The sequence below is a fragment of the Bombina bombina genome, chromosome 6 (genome assembly GCF_027579735.1).
Source record: "Bombina bombina isolate aBomBom1 chromosome 6, aBomBom1.pri, whole genome shotgun sequence".
Taxonomy (NCBI): Eukaryota; Metazoa; Chordata; class Amphibia; order Anura; family Bombinatoridae; genus Bombina; species Bombina bombina.
The window spans coordinates 961,545,421-961,560,830 of record NC_069504.1 but is presented as its reverse complement, the minus strand read 5'-3'; positions in this window follow the sequence as shown (position 1 = coordinate 961,560,830).

Sequence of the window (15,410 nt, the reverse complement as noted above, 5' to 3'; positions counted from 1 at the left end):
GTCTTATTGTTATACTTTGTAAGGGTAATTATATATCATGCAGGCCATATAGACCTCCACCAATAGGGGGAGTAACAGGAATGGAAGTGCTAAGAATAGTACTACTTAACACAACCTAGTTACCATGGGTCCCAGACCACATGTTTTATTTTTATACTTTGTCAGGGTAATTATATATATATCTATCAAATCTATCTATTTATCTTCTATCGATTCTATCTAACTATCACTCTATGTATATCTATCTATCAAATCTATCTATCTCGTGTCCGGACTGTTTTGAGACAGCCACTTGTGTTTAGGCCAAATTTGAAGTAGTAGGACAGACCAATCACCGGGACTAAACTGCTAAGAATAGTACTACTTAACACAACCTAGTTACCCATGGGTCCCAGTCCCAGACCGCATGTCTTGTTGTTTTATTTGGTCAGGGTAATCATGCAGGCCATATAGACCTCCCCCGATAGGGGTAGTAACAGGTAGTAAACTAATAAGAACAGTACTATTGAAATAAACGTGCCAGACCGCATGTTTTATTGTTGTACTTTGTTAGGCTAATCATGATGGCCATATAGACCTCCCCCGATAGGGGGAGTAACAGGGATGAAAGTGCTAAGAATAGTACTACTTAACACAACCTAGTTACCATGGGTCCCAGACTGCATGTCTTGTTATTATACTTTGTAAGGGTAATCATGCAGGCCATATAGACCTCCCCCGACAGGGATTAAAGTGCTAAGAATAGTACTACTTAACACAACCTAGTTACCATGGGTCCCAGAACGCATGTTTAATTATTATACTTTGTCAGGGTAATTATATATCTAACAAATCTATCTATTTATCTTCTATCGATTCTATCTAACTATCAATCTATGTATATCTATCAAATCTATCTATCTCGTGTCTGAACTGTTTTGAGACAGTCACTTGTGTTTTTGCCAAATTTGAAGTAGGAGGACAGACCAATCACAGGGATTAAACTGCTAAGAATAGTACTACTTAAGACAACCTAGATATACCAGTACCACCATGGGTCCCAGACCGCATGTTTGGTTGTTATACTTTGTCAGGGTAATCATGCAGGCCATATAGACCTCCCCCGATAGGGGGAGTAACAGGGATTAAAGTGCTAACAATAGTACTACTTAACACAACCTAGTTACCATGGGTCCCAGACCGCATGTTTTATTATTATACTTTGTCAGGGTAATTATATAACTATCAAGTCTATCTATTTATCTTCTATCGATTCTATCTAACTATCAATCTATGTATATCTATCTATCAAATCTATCTATCTCGTGGCCGGACTGTTTTGAGACAGCCACTTGTGTTTAGGACAAATTTGAAGTAGGAGGACAGACCAATCATCTTCTTCCATCTCCCTGTTCCAAAAATGCAGGCCATATAGACCTCCCCCGATAGGGGGAGTAACAGGTAGTAGTAAACTGCTAAGAATAGTACTACTTAACACACCATGGGTCCCAGACCGCATGTCTTATTGTTATACTCTGTCAGGGAAATTATATATCTTTCAAATCTTTCTATTTATCTATCGAATCTATCTAACTATCAATCGTATCAATCAAATGTATATTGCATCTATTGATCTATGTAATTCGTATCTATCAAATGTATATTGCATCTTTTGATCTATGTAATTCATATCTATCAAATGTATATTGCATCTATTGATCTATGTAATTTGTATCTATCAAATGTATATTGCATCTATTGATCTATGTAATTGGTATCTATCATACGTATATTGCATCTATTGAGCTATGTAATCTATGTATCTATCTATCAAATCTATCTATCTCGTGGTTGTGCAAATGGACTGTTTGCAATTGTTTGCAGTGCGTTACACGGGGAGTTTGGTCTGTCACTGTGAATCGGGTGTAACCTTTACATTACCTGATCGATACAACATCATACCTGATGTTTTAAAGCACGTTATTCCAAACAATTTAGGAATGTTAGGTGATTTAGGCCCTTTATGGGTTAAAACCAGACTCTGCATCAACTATGTAATTTTCCATGGGAGTTTTGCCATGGATCTCCCTCCAGCATGCCCCAGTCCAGGTGTTAGTACCCTTGAAACAACTTTTCCATCACTATTGTGGCCAGAAAGAGTCCTTGTGGGTTTTAAAGTTCGCCAGCCTATTGAAGTCAATGGCGGTTTGCGCGGTTCGCTTGTTCGCGAACAATAGCGGAAGTTCGAGTCCGCAGTTCGCGAACCAAAATTTTAAGTTCGCAACATCACTAGTGATCAATGCTTTACCAAGATATAAAGTAATCTATCTATTAGCACAATTGTCCCAGACCCAGAATTCGCTATGCTGGATTCTGACATGACTAAGTCAGGGCAGAATAGATGGAGATTTTCATAATGTCATCTGACAGTTTTGTGCATGAGGTATGTGGGTGGTGTTACAAGTATGGAAAGATAAGATGGGGAAAAAAAACAAGAGTGGTACCATAGTTAAATTCTTGTCTATAACATTGTGCCAAAGCTCACAACTGATTTATATAATACAGGATTGTCATGGTTTGGAAGCTCTTTGCTGCTTCTCCTACAGCTTTCTCTTTGTGATAAATGTCCCAGTTTTGCAAAACCAGGGAATGCCAGACTCCTCCCACACATCCAAACTCTGACCGTGGAACACCAGTGACTTTTCCCAGTTGCCATGGCTCCACAAACTGAGCTACCACAACTCTGCTCATACACCTCTCTCACTGAACCTAGTACTCCCATTCCCAGTACAGCTGCATTGAAAGTGTCACAAAACACATCAAAGGTTCACTCAGGGAGATAAGAGAGCTGACATATTGATAACTTAAAAGGGACAGAGAAGATGTGGACTAGCGCCTACTCTGTTCCCTATAAGCTTCAGGGGGGGGGGGGTGATACCTAGTAACCACCAATAGAAATTGACAAAAAATGAGATACCCCCAAGCGCCTACCAATGGAGGCAAAGGGATGCTAAGGTGATGACAGTTAGTTTGAGATAAAAACTAATTTAATAACTTGCAAATATATTACAACAAATCAAGTAAGTACAATTCATGGATCCATGATAAAATGTTGTACAATAAAAAGCATATACCGTATATGACAATTCAGTAGGTATATATAAACCAGTAGTAAAAACAGTAATAAAAACAATGAGTATTGGTAAGAGATAGGAGAACAAATAAATAAGTCACAGGCTCCAAAAAAATAAGTCACAGGCTCCAAAAAAAGAAACAGTAAAGAGATAATTAAGTCCAAATAGCAAAAGTTCAAATGGTGATGGGTCAAAGGCTGGAGTGGGAAATATGAAAACCTCCTGATATAAATTTCTGTGTGATGGTGTCAATCCGGTGGCTAAAAAAGTGATCAGTGCAAAAAAAAGACTGGTTATGAAAAATGGTGATAGCAGAAAAAAGAACAAAATTAAAAATTATAAATATTAAAAATATGAAAAAATATGTAAAAAGTGGAGTATGAAAGTGTAAATGTCATCAATCAAAAAATATGCAAAAATTCAAAAAGTATCGAAAGTGCTGTAAAGAAAAAATAGTCACCCAGATCCTATATGGATCAAACAATGTTCAACTGATATCCAGGAGCGTTGCTTTGTTCATATATATGAGGGATGAAGAGATGTGGGGCCCATCAAAGTGAACCTGATGATCAAATGTCCATGTGAACAAAAAGGAGAAACGGTATCCACCTAAAAATGTGAAAAACAAATATAGTGCAGATAACTCCAAATAAGTAGTGGATAAATGGAATAGGGCTTACCAAAAATCAGTCGACGCGTTTCGGCCTTAATCTAGGCCTTTTTTCAAGACTGATTTGTTTGGGGAGTGTGTATCCTTATAAAGGGTATATTAACCAATTGTTCTGTGTGGATTTTGCGCCATAAATAGGCTCCGCCCACTTCCTGTTTGAGGTGTCTGATGGGTGTGGGCAATGTTTCTTGATGTGTTCCTATTCAGATGTCTGATGGGTATGGGCATTGTGTATTTTACTAAGTTAATGGAAGCAAACAGGTCTAAAATGTTATAAAGTCTACTTAAACATATAGTGCCTATAAAAATCACTTCAGTAAGTGAATGGTGTAACCTCAAGAGTGTTAAAATTCTGCGTGTGACTTCAAGCGCATTGAAATTATGCATGAGTTTGGACTTGTTCTAACTTCCGGTGTAAACAAACTAAGAACCATGTCCGGTTCATAAGTAATTATATTGTTACTTCCGGTTTCGGCAAATCGTGATACCATTTCCGGGTGTGGTTTTCGTCTATGAAACCTTATCTGGGGATTAGGGGCTCAAATAATTAATGGATCAGGTCTAGTATCTAAAGAAGAGATGCCTCGAGTGTGGATTCTAGAAAATAAACCCTAGGTAACTTCCGGTTCCGGCAAAACCTAGTAGCACTTCTGGTAAATATCAGAGAGGAACTCGGAATCAATCACTGCAAAGGGGCATCTAGGAATTAAAGGATATGAAAGGACATAGATCCCTAGTGTTTATATCGTATTGGTGTGCAATTTCATGTTACCATTTGTTATAAACATGCTCTTGGGGGTCGAATCAGAAACCACTAAGGAGATTATGTCATTTCCGGTTTCGGAAATGAACAATACTGCGCATATTTCTAATACTAACTGTAGGGATAATTATCTACTAATAAACTAATATGGTAGAGTACTTACTAAACTATGATGTTGGATGTTTGATCGTGTCAGAAATAATACCAGCAACAAAGATATTTAACTGTTAGTCAATTCAACAACAAAGGTATTACAATTCAGAAGAGAGGTACCAGCAACTATATAGATGATATACATTATCCTGGGAAAATACAGCCAGGAGTCTAAAAGAGTGGAATCTAGTTAAGTATGTCCCATATTGCATAGATATGGGTTGAGAATGCCTAAGGACGTGACGTCACTTCCAATGTGATGTCTAATCAGACAATACTATCATATTTTCCATGACTAGTAGATTTTAGTACAATGTACCGACATGATTAACTTGGTCTAAATTTGCATACATGATTTAAAAACGTACTATGCCAGTCCATGGCTTTGTATATAGGTCGTGACATCACGCCCAAAATGTCAACTCTATTGATGGTTAATACCCAGGGGTATGATCAAACCTTTAGGGTAATCGGGTTTGCAATAGAGGGCTCAGACGTATTGTAGCGATGGAAAGGGACTGTGATGAATGGTTGATCATATTATGTGTTGACACTGAAGTATTCTTATAATACTATATACCCATACGGGTCTAGACCTATACTGAATTCAAGTTTGATGTGTAGATCCATATGTGTCTATGTATAGTGCCATATGCAAACTAACCCTTTGTTGAAATAGAAAGGTTAAAATAGAAAGGTTAGAGAAAGTTATTAATTTCTTGTTGGAGGGAGAGAGGGGGGAAGACCATAATATAATATCAGGGCAGTAAACCACATATCGTGGCTGAGAGAGAGGATGACCTTTTGGACCAGAACAGCAGCCCACACAACGTGGCTATCCTTTGGTAAGTAGTCTAACCATAGTATTAGTCTTATTATGGATCATCGGTATAAGCTAAACAAGATGTTGATGTCTAAATGAGTATATGTTGGTAGGTCTTTTAAGCTTAGACAATGGCAACAGAGTAATCACAGACTTGGTATGGAAACATTTAGAGAGTGGCAAGAGTTATGTCATCTTGAAGAGGTGGGAGAAGTCATCTTTATTATTTAGTCCTTTTGGATAGAGACAGTCCAAAGTGAAAATCCATTTGGATTCGGTAATTAGTAGTTTCCTCTCAAAGTTACCATAACACAGGGGTGACACATAAAATCCAAGACATGATACGATGTCAAGACAAAGGGATTGTATATATGTTGCAATGCCCATGTGGCCTACAGTATGTGGGCCAAACGACGAGGCCTTTAAAAGACAGGATACGCGAACATCTGTTGTTAATTGAAAAATGCAATATGGAAACTTCTCTCTATAAACATTTCACCTTGAAGCACAATGGGAATATTAGAGATTTGACCTTTATGGGTATCCAAAAGGTCAACAAAGGCTGGAGAGGAGGTAACTTTGAGAGGAAACTACTAATTACCGAATCCAAATGGATTTTCACTTTGGACTGTCTCTATCCAAAGGGACTAAATAATAAAGATGACTTCTCCCACCTCTTCAAGATGACATAACTCTTGCCACTCTCTAAATATTTCCATACCAAGTCTGTGATTACTCTGTTGCCATTGTCTAAGCTTAAAAGACCTACCAACATATACTCATTTAGACATCAACATCTTGTTTAGCTTATACCGATGATCCATAATAAGACTAATACTATGGTTAGAATTCTTACCAAAGGATAGCCACGTTGTGTGGGCTGCTGTTCTGGTCCAAAAGGTCATCCTCTCTCTCAGCCATGATATGTGGTTTACTGCCCTGATATTATGGTCTTCCCCCCTCTCTCCCTCCAACAAGAAATTAATAACTTTCTCTAACCTTTCTATTTTAACCTTTCTATTTCAACAAAGGGTTAGTTTGCATATGGCACTATACATAGACACATATGGATCTACACATCGAACTTGAATTCAGTATAGGTCTAGACCCGTATGGGTATATAGTATTATAAGAATACTTCAGTCAACACATAATATGATAAACCATTCATCACAGTCCCTTTCCATCGCTACAATACATCTGAGCCCTCTATTGCAAACCCGATTACCCTAAAGGTTTGATCATACCCCTGGGTATTAACCATCAATAGAGTTGACATTTTGGGCGTGATGTCACGACCTATATACAAAGCCATGGACTGGCATAGTACGTTTTTAAATCATGTATGCAAATTTAGACCAAGTTAATCATGTCGGTACATTGTACTAAAATCTACTAGTCATGGAAAATATGATAGTATTGTCTGATTAGACATCACATTGGAAGTGACGTCACGTCCTTAGGCATTCTCAACCCATATCTATGCAATATGGGACATACTTAACTAGATTCCACTCTTTTAGACTCCTGGCTGTGTTTTCCCAGGATAATGTATATCATCTATATAGTTGCTGGTACCTCTCTTCTGAATTGTAATACCTTTGTTGTTGAATTGACTAACAGTTAAATATCTTTGTTGCTGGTATTATTTCTGACACGATCAAACATCCAACATCATAGTTTAGTAAGTACTCTACCATATTAGTTTATTAGTAGATAATTATCCCTACAGTTAGTATTAGAAATATGCGCAGTATTGTTCATTTCCAAAACCGGAAATGACATCATCTCCTTAATGGTTTCTGATTCGACCCCCAAGAGCATGTTTATAACAAATGGTAACATGAAATTGCACACCAATACGATATAAACACTAGGGATCTATGTCCTTTCATATCCTTTAATTCCTAGATGCCCCTTTGCAGTGATTGATTCCGAGTTCCTCTCCGATATTTACCAGAAGTGCTACTAGGTTTTGCCGGAACCGGAAGTTACCTAGGGTTTATTTTCTAGAATCCACACTCGAGGCATCTCTTCTTTAGATACTAGACCTGATCCATTAATTTACGGCTTGGATCAATGTACTATTTGAGCCCCTAATCCCCAGATAAGGTTTCATAGACGAAAACCACACCCGGAAATGGTATCGCGATTTGCCGAAACCGGAAGTAACAATATAATTACTTATGAACCGGACATGGTTCTTAGTTTGTTTACACCGGAAGTTAGAACAAGTCCAAACTCATGCATAATTTCAATGCGCTTGAAGTCACACGCAGAATTTTAACACTCTTGAGGTTACACCATTCACTTACTGAAGTGATTTTTATAGGCACTATATGTTTAAGTAGACTTTATAACATTTTAGACCTGTTTGCTTCCATTAACTTAGTAAAATACACAATGCCCATACCCATCAGACATCTGAATAGGAACACATCAAGACACATTGCCCACACCCATCAGACACCTCAAACAGGAAGTGGGCAGAGCCTATTTTTGGCACAAAATCCACACAGAACAATTGGTTAAGATACCCTTTATAAGGATACACACTCCCCAAACAAATCAGTCTTGATAAAGGCCTAGATTAAGGCCGAAACGCGTCGACTGATTTTTGGTAAGCCCTATTCCATTTATGCACTACTTATTTGGAGTTATCTGTACTATATTTGTTTTTCACATTTTTAGGTGGATACCGTTTCTCCTTTTTGTTCACATGGACATTTGATCATCAGGTTCACTTTGATGGGCCCCACATCTCTTCATCCCTCATATATATGAACAAAGCAACGCTCCTGGATATCAGTTGAACATTGTTTGATCCATATAGGATCTGGGTGACTATTTTTTCTTTACAGCACTTTCGATACTTTTTGAATTTTTGCATATTTTTTGATTGATGACATTTACACTTTCACACTCCACTCTTTACATATTTTTTCATATTTTTAATATTTTTAATTTTTAATTTTGTTCTTTTTTCTGCTATCACCATTTTTCATAACCAGTCTTTTTTTTGCACTGATCACTTTTTTAACCACCGGATTGACACCATCACACAGAAATTTATATCAGGAGGTTTTCATATTTCCCACTCCAGCCTTTGACCCATCACCATTTGAACTTTTGCTATTTGGACTTAATTATCTCTTTACTGTTTCTTTTTTTGGAGCCTGTGACTTATTTATTTGTTCTCCTATCTCTTACCAATACTCATTGTTTTTATTACTGTTTTTACTACTGGTTTATATATACCTACTGAATTGTCATATACGGTATATGCTTTTTATTGTACAACATTTTATCATGGATCCATGAATTGTACTTACTTGATTTGTTGTAATATATTTGCAAGTTATTAAATTAGTTTTTATCTCAAACTAACTGTCATCACCTTAGCATCCCTTTGCCTCCATTGGTAGGCGCTTGGGGGTATCTCATTTTTTGTCAACTTAAAAGGGACAGTCTTGCCAAAATTAAACTGATAATTCAGATAGGACATGCAATTTTAAAGAATTTTCAAAAATGATTTTATCATCAAATGTACTTTGTACTCTTTGTATTCTTTGTTGAAAGCTAAACCCAGGTAGGCTCATATGCTAATTTCTAAGCCCTTGGAGGACGTCTCTTATCTCAGGGCATTTTGACAGTTTTTCACAGCTAGATAGCGCTAGTTCATGTGTGCCATATAGATAACATTGTGCTTACTCCCGTAGAGTTATTTATGAGTCAGTACTAATTGGCTAAAATTCAAGAAGAACTGATATAAGATGGAAATCTGCAGAGGCTTAGATACAAGGTAATCACAGAGGTAAAAAGTGTATTAATATAGCAGTGTTGGTTATGCAAAATGGTTAATAAAATGATTATCTATTTAAATAATAAACATTTTCAAGTAGACTGTCCCTTTAACTTGCAGTTTGCCGATTCAGAGACAAAACTGACTCCCTGTTTATCTAGTATTCACTGAATAGTAAACCAGATCATGTTACTCTAGAAGTTTTATACAGCACTTGTAGGGCTGTAACAGGAAGTAATGCACACAGCACAAATGAAGTATAGAACAAAAAATAAAAGGTATAAAATTTAAAATGATGAATAATACATATTACAATGATTTCTTTTAAGCATAAGCAACTGAAAAGAGTTTGTTTTATATCCCTTAAAGGGACAGTCAACCATAGAATTGTTATTGTTTTAAAAGATAGATAATCCCTTTATTACTCATTCCCCAGTTTTGCATAACCAACACAGTTACATTAATATACTTTTTACTTTGTGATTACCTTGTATCTAGGAACCTTCTTCCAGCCCCCTGATCACATGACTGTGACTGTTTATTATCTATTGTATTGTAGATATTGTATTTATCTATTATCTATTAGCATTGTATTGTGCTAGATCTTAAATAACGTTCTGTGCCTGAACACAGTGTTATCTATACAGCCCACGTGTACTTTCTGTCTCTTTGTGTTGAAAAGAGATTTAAAAAGCATGTGATAAGAGGCAGCCCTCAAAGGCTTAGAAATTAGCATATGAGCCTACCTATGTTTAGTTTAAACTAAGAATACCAAGAGAAAAAAGCAAATTTGATGATAAAAGTAAATTGGAAAGTCAATTAAAATTAAAAGTCCTATCTGAATAATGAAAGTTTAATTTATACTTGACTGTCCCTTTTAAAGGGATACTAAACCCAATTTTTTGTATTTTATTATTTAGATATAGCATGCAATTTTAAGCAACTTTCTTATTTACTCCTATTATCAATTTTTCTTCGTTCTCTTGCTATCTTTATTTGAAAAGGCAGAAATGTAAGCTTACTTATTGGTGGCTAAATGTAGCAAACCAATTAGCAAGCTCTACCCAGGTGCTGAACCAAAAATGAGCCAGCTCCTATCCTTACATTTCTTCTTTTTCAAATAAAGATAGCACAAGACAAAGAAAATGTGATAATACGAGTAAATAATATGAGTAAATTAGAAAGTTGATTAAAATTGTACTGAATCATGAAAGAAAACACTTGGGTTTAGTATCCCTTTAAATATCAATTTTAATTGTCTTGCCTGTAGACTCTTACCTCATACCCACATTTGCATTCACACTATATTATTAAAATAAGCTCATGTTCCCTAATATGCAGAACATATGAAAAATCTTCAAAAGCATTAAAAGAGGTTTGTTTTCTTTCCCCCCCCCCCTCTCATTTGTTTAATAGTATATCTATATCTATATACAGTATATTAGGGAATAGTTTGGTGGCTCTACACCATTTCATTCTCCATCTGCCCAAACTGTTCTTGGAGACTCATGGTTCTGATGGTTTAAGATGTTAATGGTGTACATGCCAATTAACTCCAGCAAAGTACTCCACAAAGGGTCCATCTTAATGCTTTATAAAAACGTATCAACCGATAAATCTATAAAATTCTCCATTTGATTTAATGGTGATTTTATGTAGCAAATCATTAGATAAGTGCATGGGCACCCGTAGAATTTTTTCCAGGTGGCAAAAAGCATACTAGTATTCAACTACTATATATAAATTTTGGTGCCACTATATGCTAAACTTTTATACACATTTATGCCTTCCCCATTGTCTACAAACAAACTCCTCAATGTTAGGTTCAGGAAGCACAGGTAGCATAGGCTCAGAGATTATCACAATCACAGTGCACCAATTGTTTTAAAATGTCCAAAATTATAAAACGTCAAATAAAAACACTCTTGTTTAAAACCTGTGTGATATAATCATCTGGTGTAAAGGACAATGCAACACATTTCTCAACATTAAAGCATTTTCATCAGGCATGTTATACTTATTCTAATTCCATCTTTAAATAAGGCTATGCTACCTGTTTGTTTAAGACCCACCCTTTCCACATGACATTATAAGCCAATCAATACCCTTTGTCTCAAAAATTTGTAATTGATTCACCTGTATCCAATATGTAACCATGGTAGAGATATAGGTAAACATATAAACCCACCTATATGATCAATCACTATTATATGCATAAGAGCATGTGAGTTTCCAAATGACTTTCAGGGAATCAGATGTCATCCTTTCTGTTTTTTCGATCCAAAGTAATCAACAAGTAATCTCTCCTCAGATTAATCCTATAAAAGAAGACACCCGTGTTTGATACAAATCCAAATAATGAAACAAAATTATCAATAGGGAAGATTACCTTGTCCCAAACATTTAACTTACTATTAGCGATGCACTGTTAGTAGGACACTGTGAACTCAGCCCATAACGGTGGTGATGTAGCCTACGTTAACATGCCTATGGGCGGAGCTACAATGCACACTATGTCAACTTCAGTCTGAATTGTGATTACAATCAAGTTGCAAATAAGTTTGTTTCTTACACCACAGGCAGGGAATACACAACTTTGCAGTGTATAAATTGCTATAGTTGATTCATAGTCTGGTTTCTATAAATATAATTCAATGTGTTTATAAATTTAACTAATCTTAAAGAATGTATTAATAAATATTATTTTCAATTGTTTTGTATAAACATTGTTATTGGAGGTTATTTTAAAGAATAAATACATTGTATTATAACCCTGCTATATACTGACACTCATTAACCCCTTTAATTTATTGTTCCTCATTTTTTGGGAAAATTGATTTATAAACCTTTTTTGTACAACTGGATATCTATTTCTAACTGTCCCAGAAACCTATATGACAGATTTTTCTTATTATTTGGTATAGCTCACTGGTTTTCAAACCTGCCCTCAAGCCTCCCCAACAGGCCAGGTTTTCAGGATTACCTTGGGTTAGAGCAGGTAAAATAACCATGGTTACTAATCAGCTGATTATTTCACCTTCAGATATCCTCAAAATGTGGACAGTTGGGGAGGCCTGAGGACAGGTTTGAAAATCAGCGGTATAGCTTAATTGTATAAACATTATTTAAATTTCATATTGCTAATTATTATGTTATACTGCAGTCATTCTCCCTAACACATTTGCACATTTGTAAAAGAAACATCATTAATCCAAATTTTAATTTCTAAGCAGTTTCTTATCTCCAAACTGCTTTTATTGTGTTGGTGTATAGATATGTATGTATGTATGTATGTATGTGTGTGTATATATATATATATATATATATATATATATATATATATATATAAAACACATAGAAACACCCAGCACTCACCAGCTAGCTCACAGCTAAGATAAAATCACAACTGGAAAGGTTAGTCACCGCATCTGGCCAAATGGGAAAGCTCAGGCACCACGTCAAGGTCCTTTCCATTGCCTGAGTCCCTAACACAGCCACACTATCATGCAAGCTCACAAAGCCAAACAGACTGAGAACAAAGAAGGGGTGCACAGGTGGCTGTAATCACCCATAGAAAATACAAAACATGGAAGGGAACTGCACTCCAAGACCGGATCAGGTACACATCCTGTAACTCAGCAACATCCAGCCCTGGGTGCTAAATAGCACTCCAAAAAAGCTGTGATGTCACCAGAGCCACAGGCAGTTAACCCCAGTCCGGAATGGGTGCAAGAAACAAGGGGGATTACAAATAAAAAGTAATACAACACATAGAAACACCCAGCACTCACCAGCTAGCTCACAGCTAAGATAAAATCACAACTGGAAAGGTTAGTCACCGCATCTGGCCAAATGGGAAAGCTCAGGCACCACGTCAAGGTCCTTTCCATTGCCTGAGTCCCTAACACAGCCGCACTATCATGCAAGCTCACAAAGCCAAACAGACTGAGAACAAAGAAGGGGTGCACAGGTGGCTGTAATCACCCATAGAAAATACAAAACATGGAAGGGAACTGCACTCCAAGACCGGATCAGGTACACATCCTGTAACTCAGGAACATCCAGCCCTGGGTGCTAAATAGCACTCCAAAAAAGCTGTGATGTCACCAGAGCCACAGGCAGTTAACCCCGGTCCGGAATGGGTGCAAGAAACAAGGGGGATTACTAATAAAAAGTAATACAACACATAGAAACACCCAGCACTTACCAGCTATGTTAAATTGCAGGATTAGCAAAAATGATAGAGACAATGGGGCCGATTTATGACGTAACATGTCTGCTGCACATCAATAAATGCATACGCTGTCAGCATTTATCATTGCCTTCTTGTGAACTGCTTGTGCAATGCCACCCCCGGCAGAATCAAAGGGTGTCAATCAGCCCTATCTTATAGGATCGGGCAGAATGATGTCCGCAGCCTCAGAGCAGATGGACAGGTTATGGAGCAGTTGTCTTTAGACCGCTGCTTCATAACTGCTGTTTCCGGCAAGCCTGAAGGCTCATGCAGAAACAATGAGCGAATAGGGTGGGAGAACAGAATAGAGGGTGATTATAAGATCTTATGAGAATAAAGTCGTTAACATTTATTTTATCTGTATGTTTAAAGTTATTCTGTTTTATTTTTTATTATGAATATACATTGCTTTGTTTCTGGATATGATTCTCTATAAATAAAAAAAAATGAGGAAGACAGATGCTGAACAGGTTGGGTGGGAAATAAAAGTGAGTAAAGTGTAAAGTTAAGCCATTACAAAAAGACTGTGCAAATTTGATAATGGAAGTAAATTGGAAATTGTCTTAAAACTGCATGATCTATCTGAATCATAAAAGTTTGTTTTGAGTGTCCCTTTAATGCTACTGCAATTAGTGCTCCAAAAATTAACCAGAGGTCAGATCTGAAAATATCCCCCATTTGCCCTCAAAAAAAAATAAAGTATATTGTAGTTTTTTATTTTAAAAAAAATGTAGCATTTTTTTTTTAATAAAAAATAACTGCACAAAGCATTTTTTAGGGGATGACGGGTCTCTTTACATTTTGGTCTATGGGGAACTCTGTGTTCCCTGTAAAAATATATGTATATATTTATATACATGTATATTATTATGTGTTAATATGTGTATATCTATACTATAATTGTGTTTTTAATGTCCGTCGCCGTCGGCAATTGTGCACGCGTCCTCAATGGAATGTTGGCAGCGAAGGTGGATTCTTTCAACACCCTGCCATTTTCGGAATCCTCTGGATGCAGCGAAAGCAAACTGAGCATTACAAAAAAAAAAAAAAATCCGCCTGCACGAAGTATAACAAAAAAAACTAACCTCCCACACAAAGTATTAACACCTACACCGCAAACCCACACATCACAAAATAATAAAGTAATTAACCCCTTAATCCCTTAACCGTCAACCACCCACATCGCAATAAACCTAATTACCCTATTAACCCCTAAACCGTAAAACCCCACATTGCAATAAACCTAATTACCCTATTAACCCCTAAACAGCAAATCCCCACATCGCAATAAACCTAATTAACCTATTAACCCCTAAACCCCCACATCACAATAAACCTAATTACCCTATTAACCCCTAAACCACAAAACCTCCACATCACAATAAACATAATTAACCTATTAACCCCGAAACCACATTAACCCCCACATTGCAATAAACCCAATTACCCTATTAACCCCTAAACCGCAAAACCCCCACATCACAATAAACCTAATTAACCTATTAACCCCTAAACTGAAACTCCCCCACATCGCAATAAACCTAATTAACCTATTAACCCCTTAAACTGCCAAAACCAACAACGCAAATAACTAATTAAATTACTAAGCCCCCTAACCTAACACCCTCTAAATTAACCCAAATTACCTAAACTAAAAAATACTAAAGTTACAAAAAATAAAAAAGCTATGATTACAAAAAATAAAAAACAAATTACCAAAGTTAAAAAAATTAAATCTTATACCTATGAAAATAAAAAAGCCCCCCAAAAATAAATACATCCCCTAATCTATGAATAAACTACTATGTCTAATGTTAAAATATAATTTATCCAACAATAAAATTTATATAAA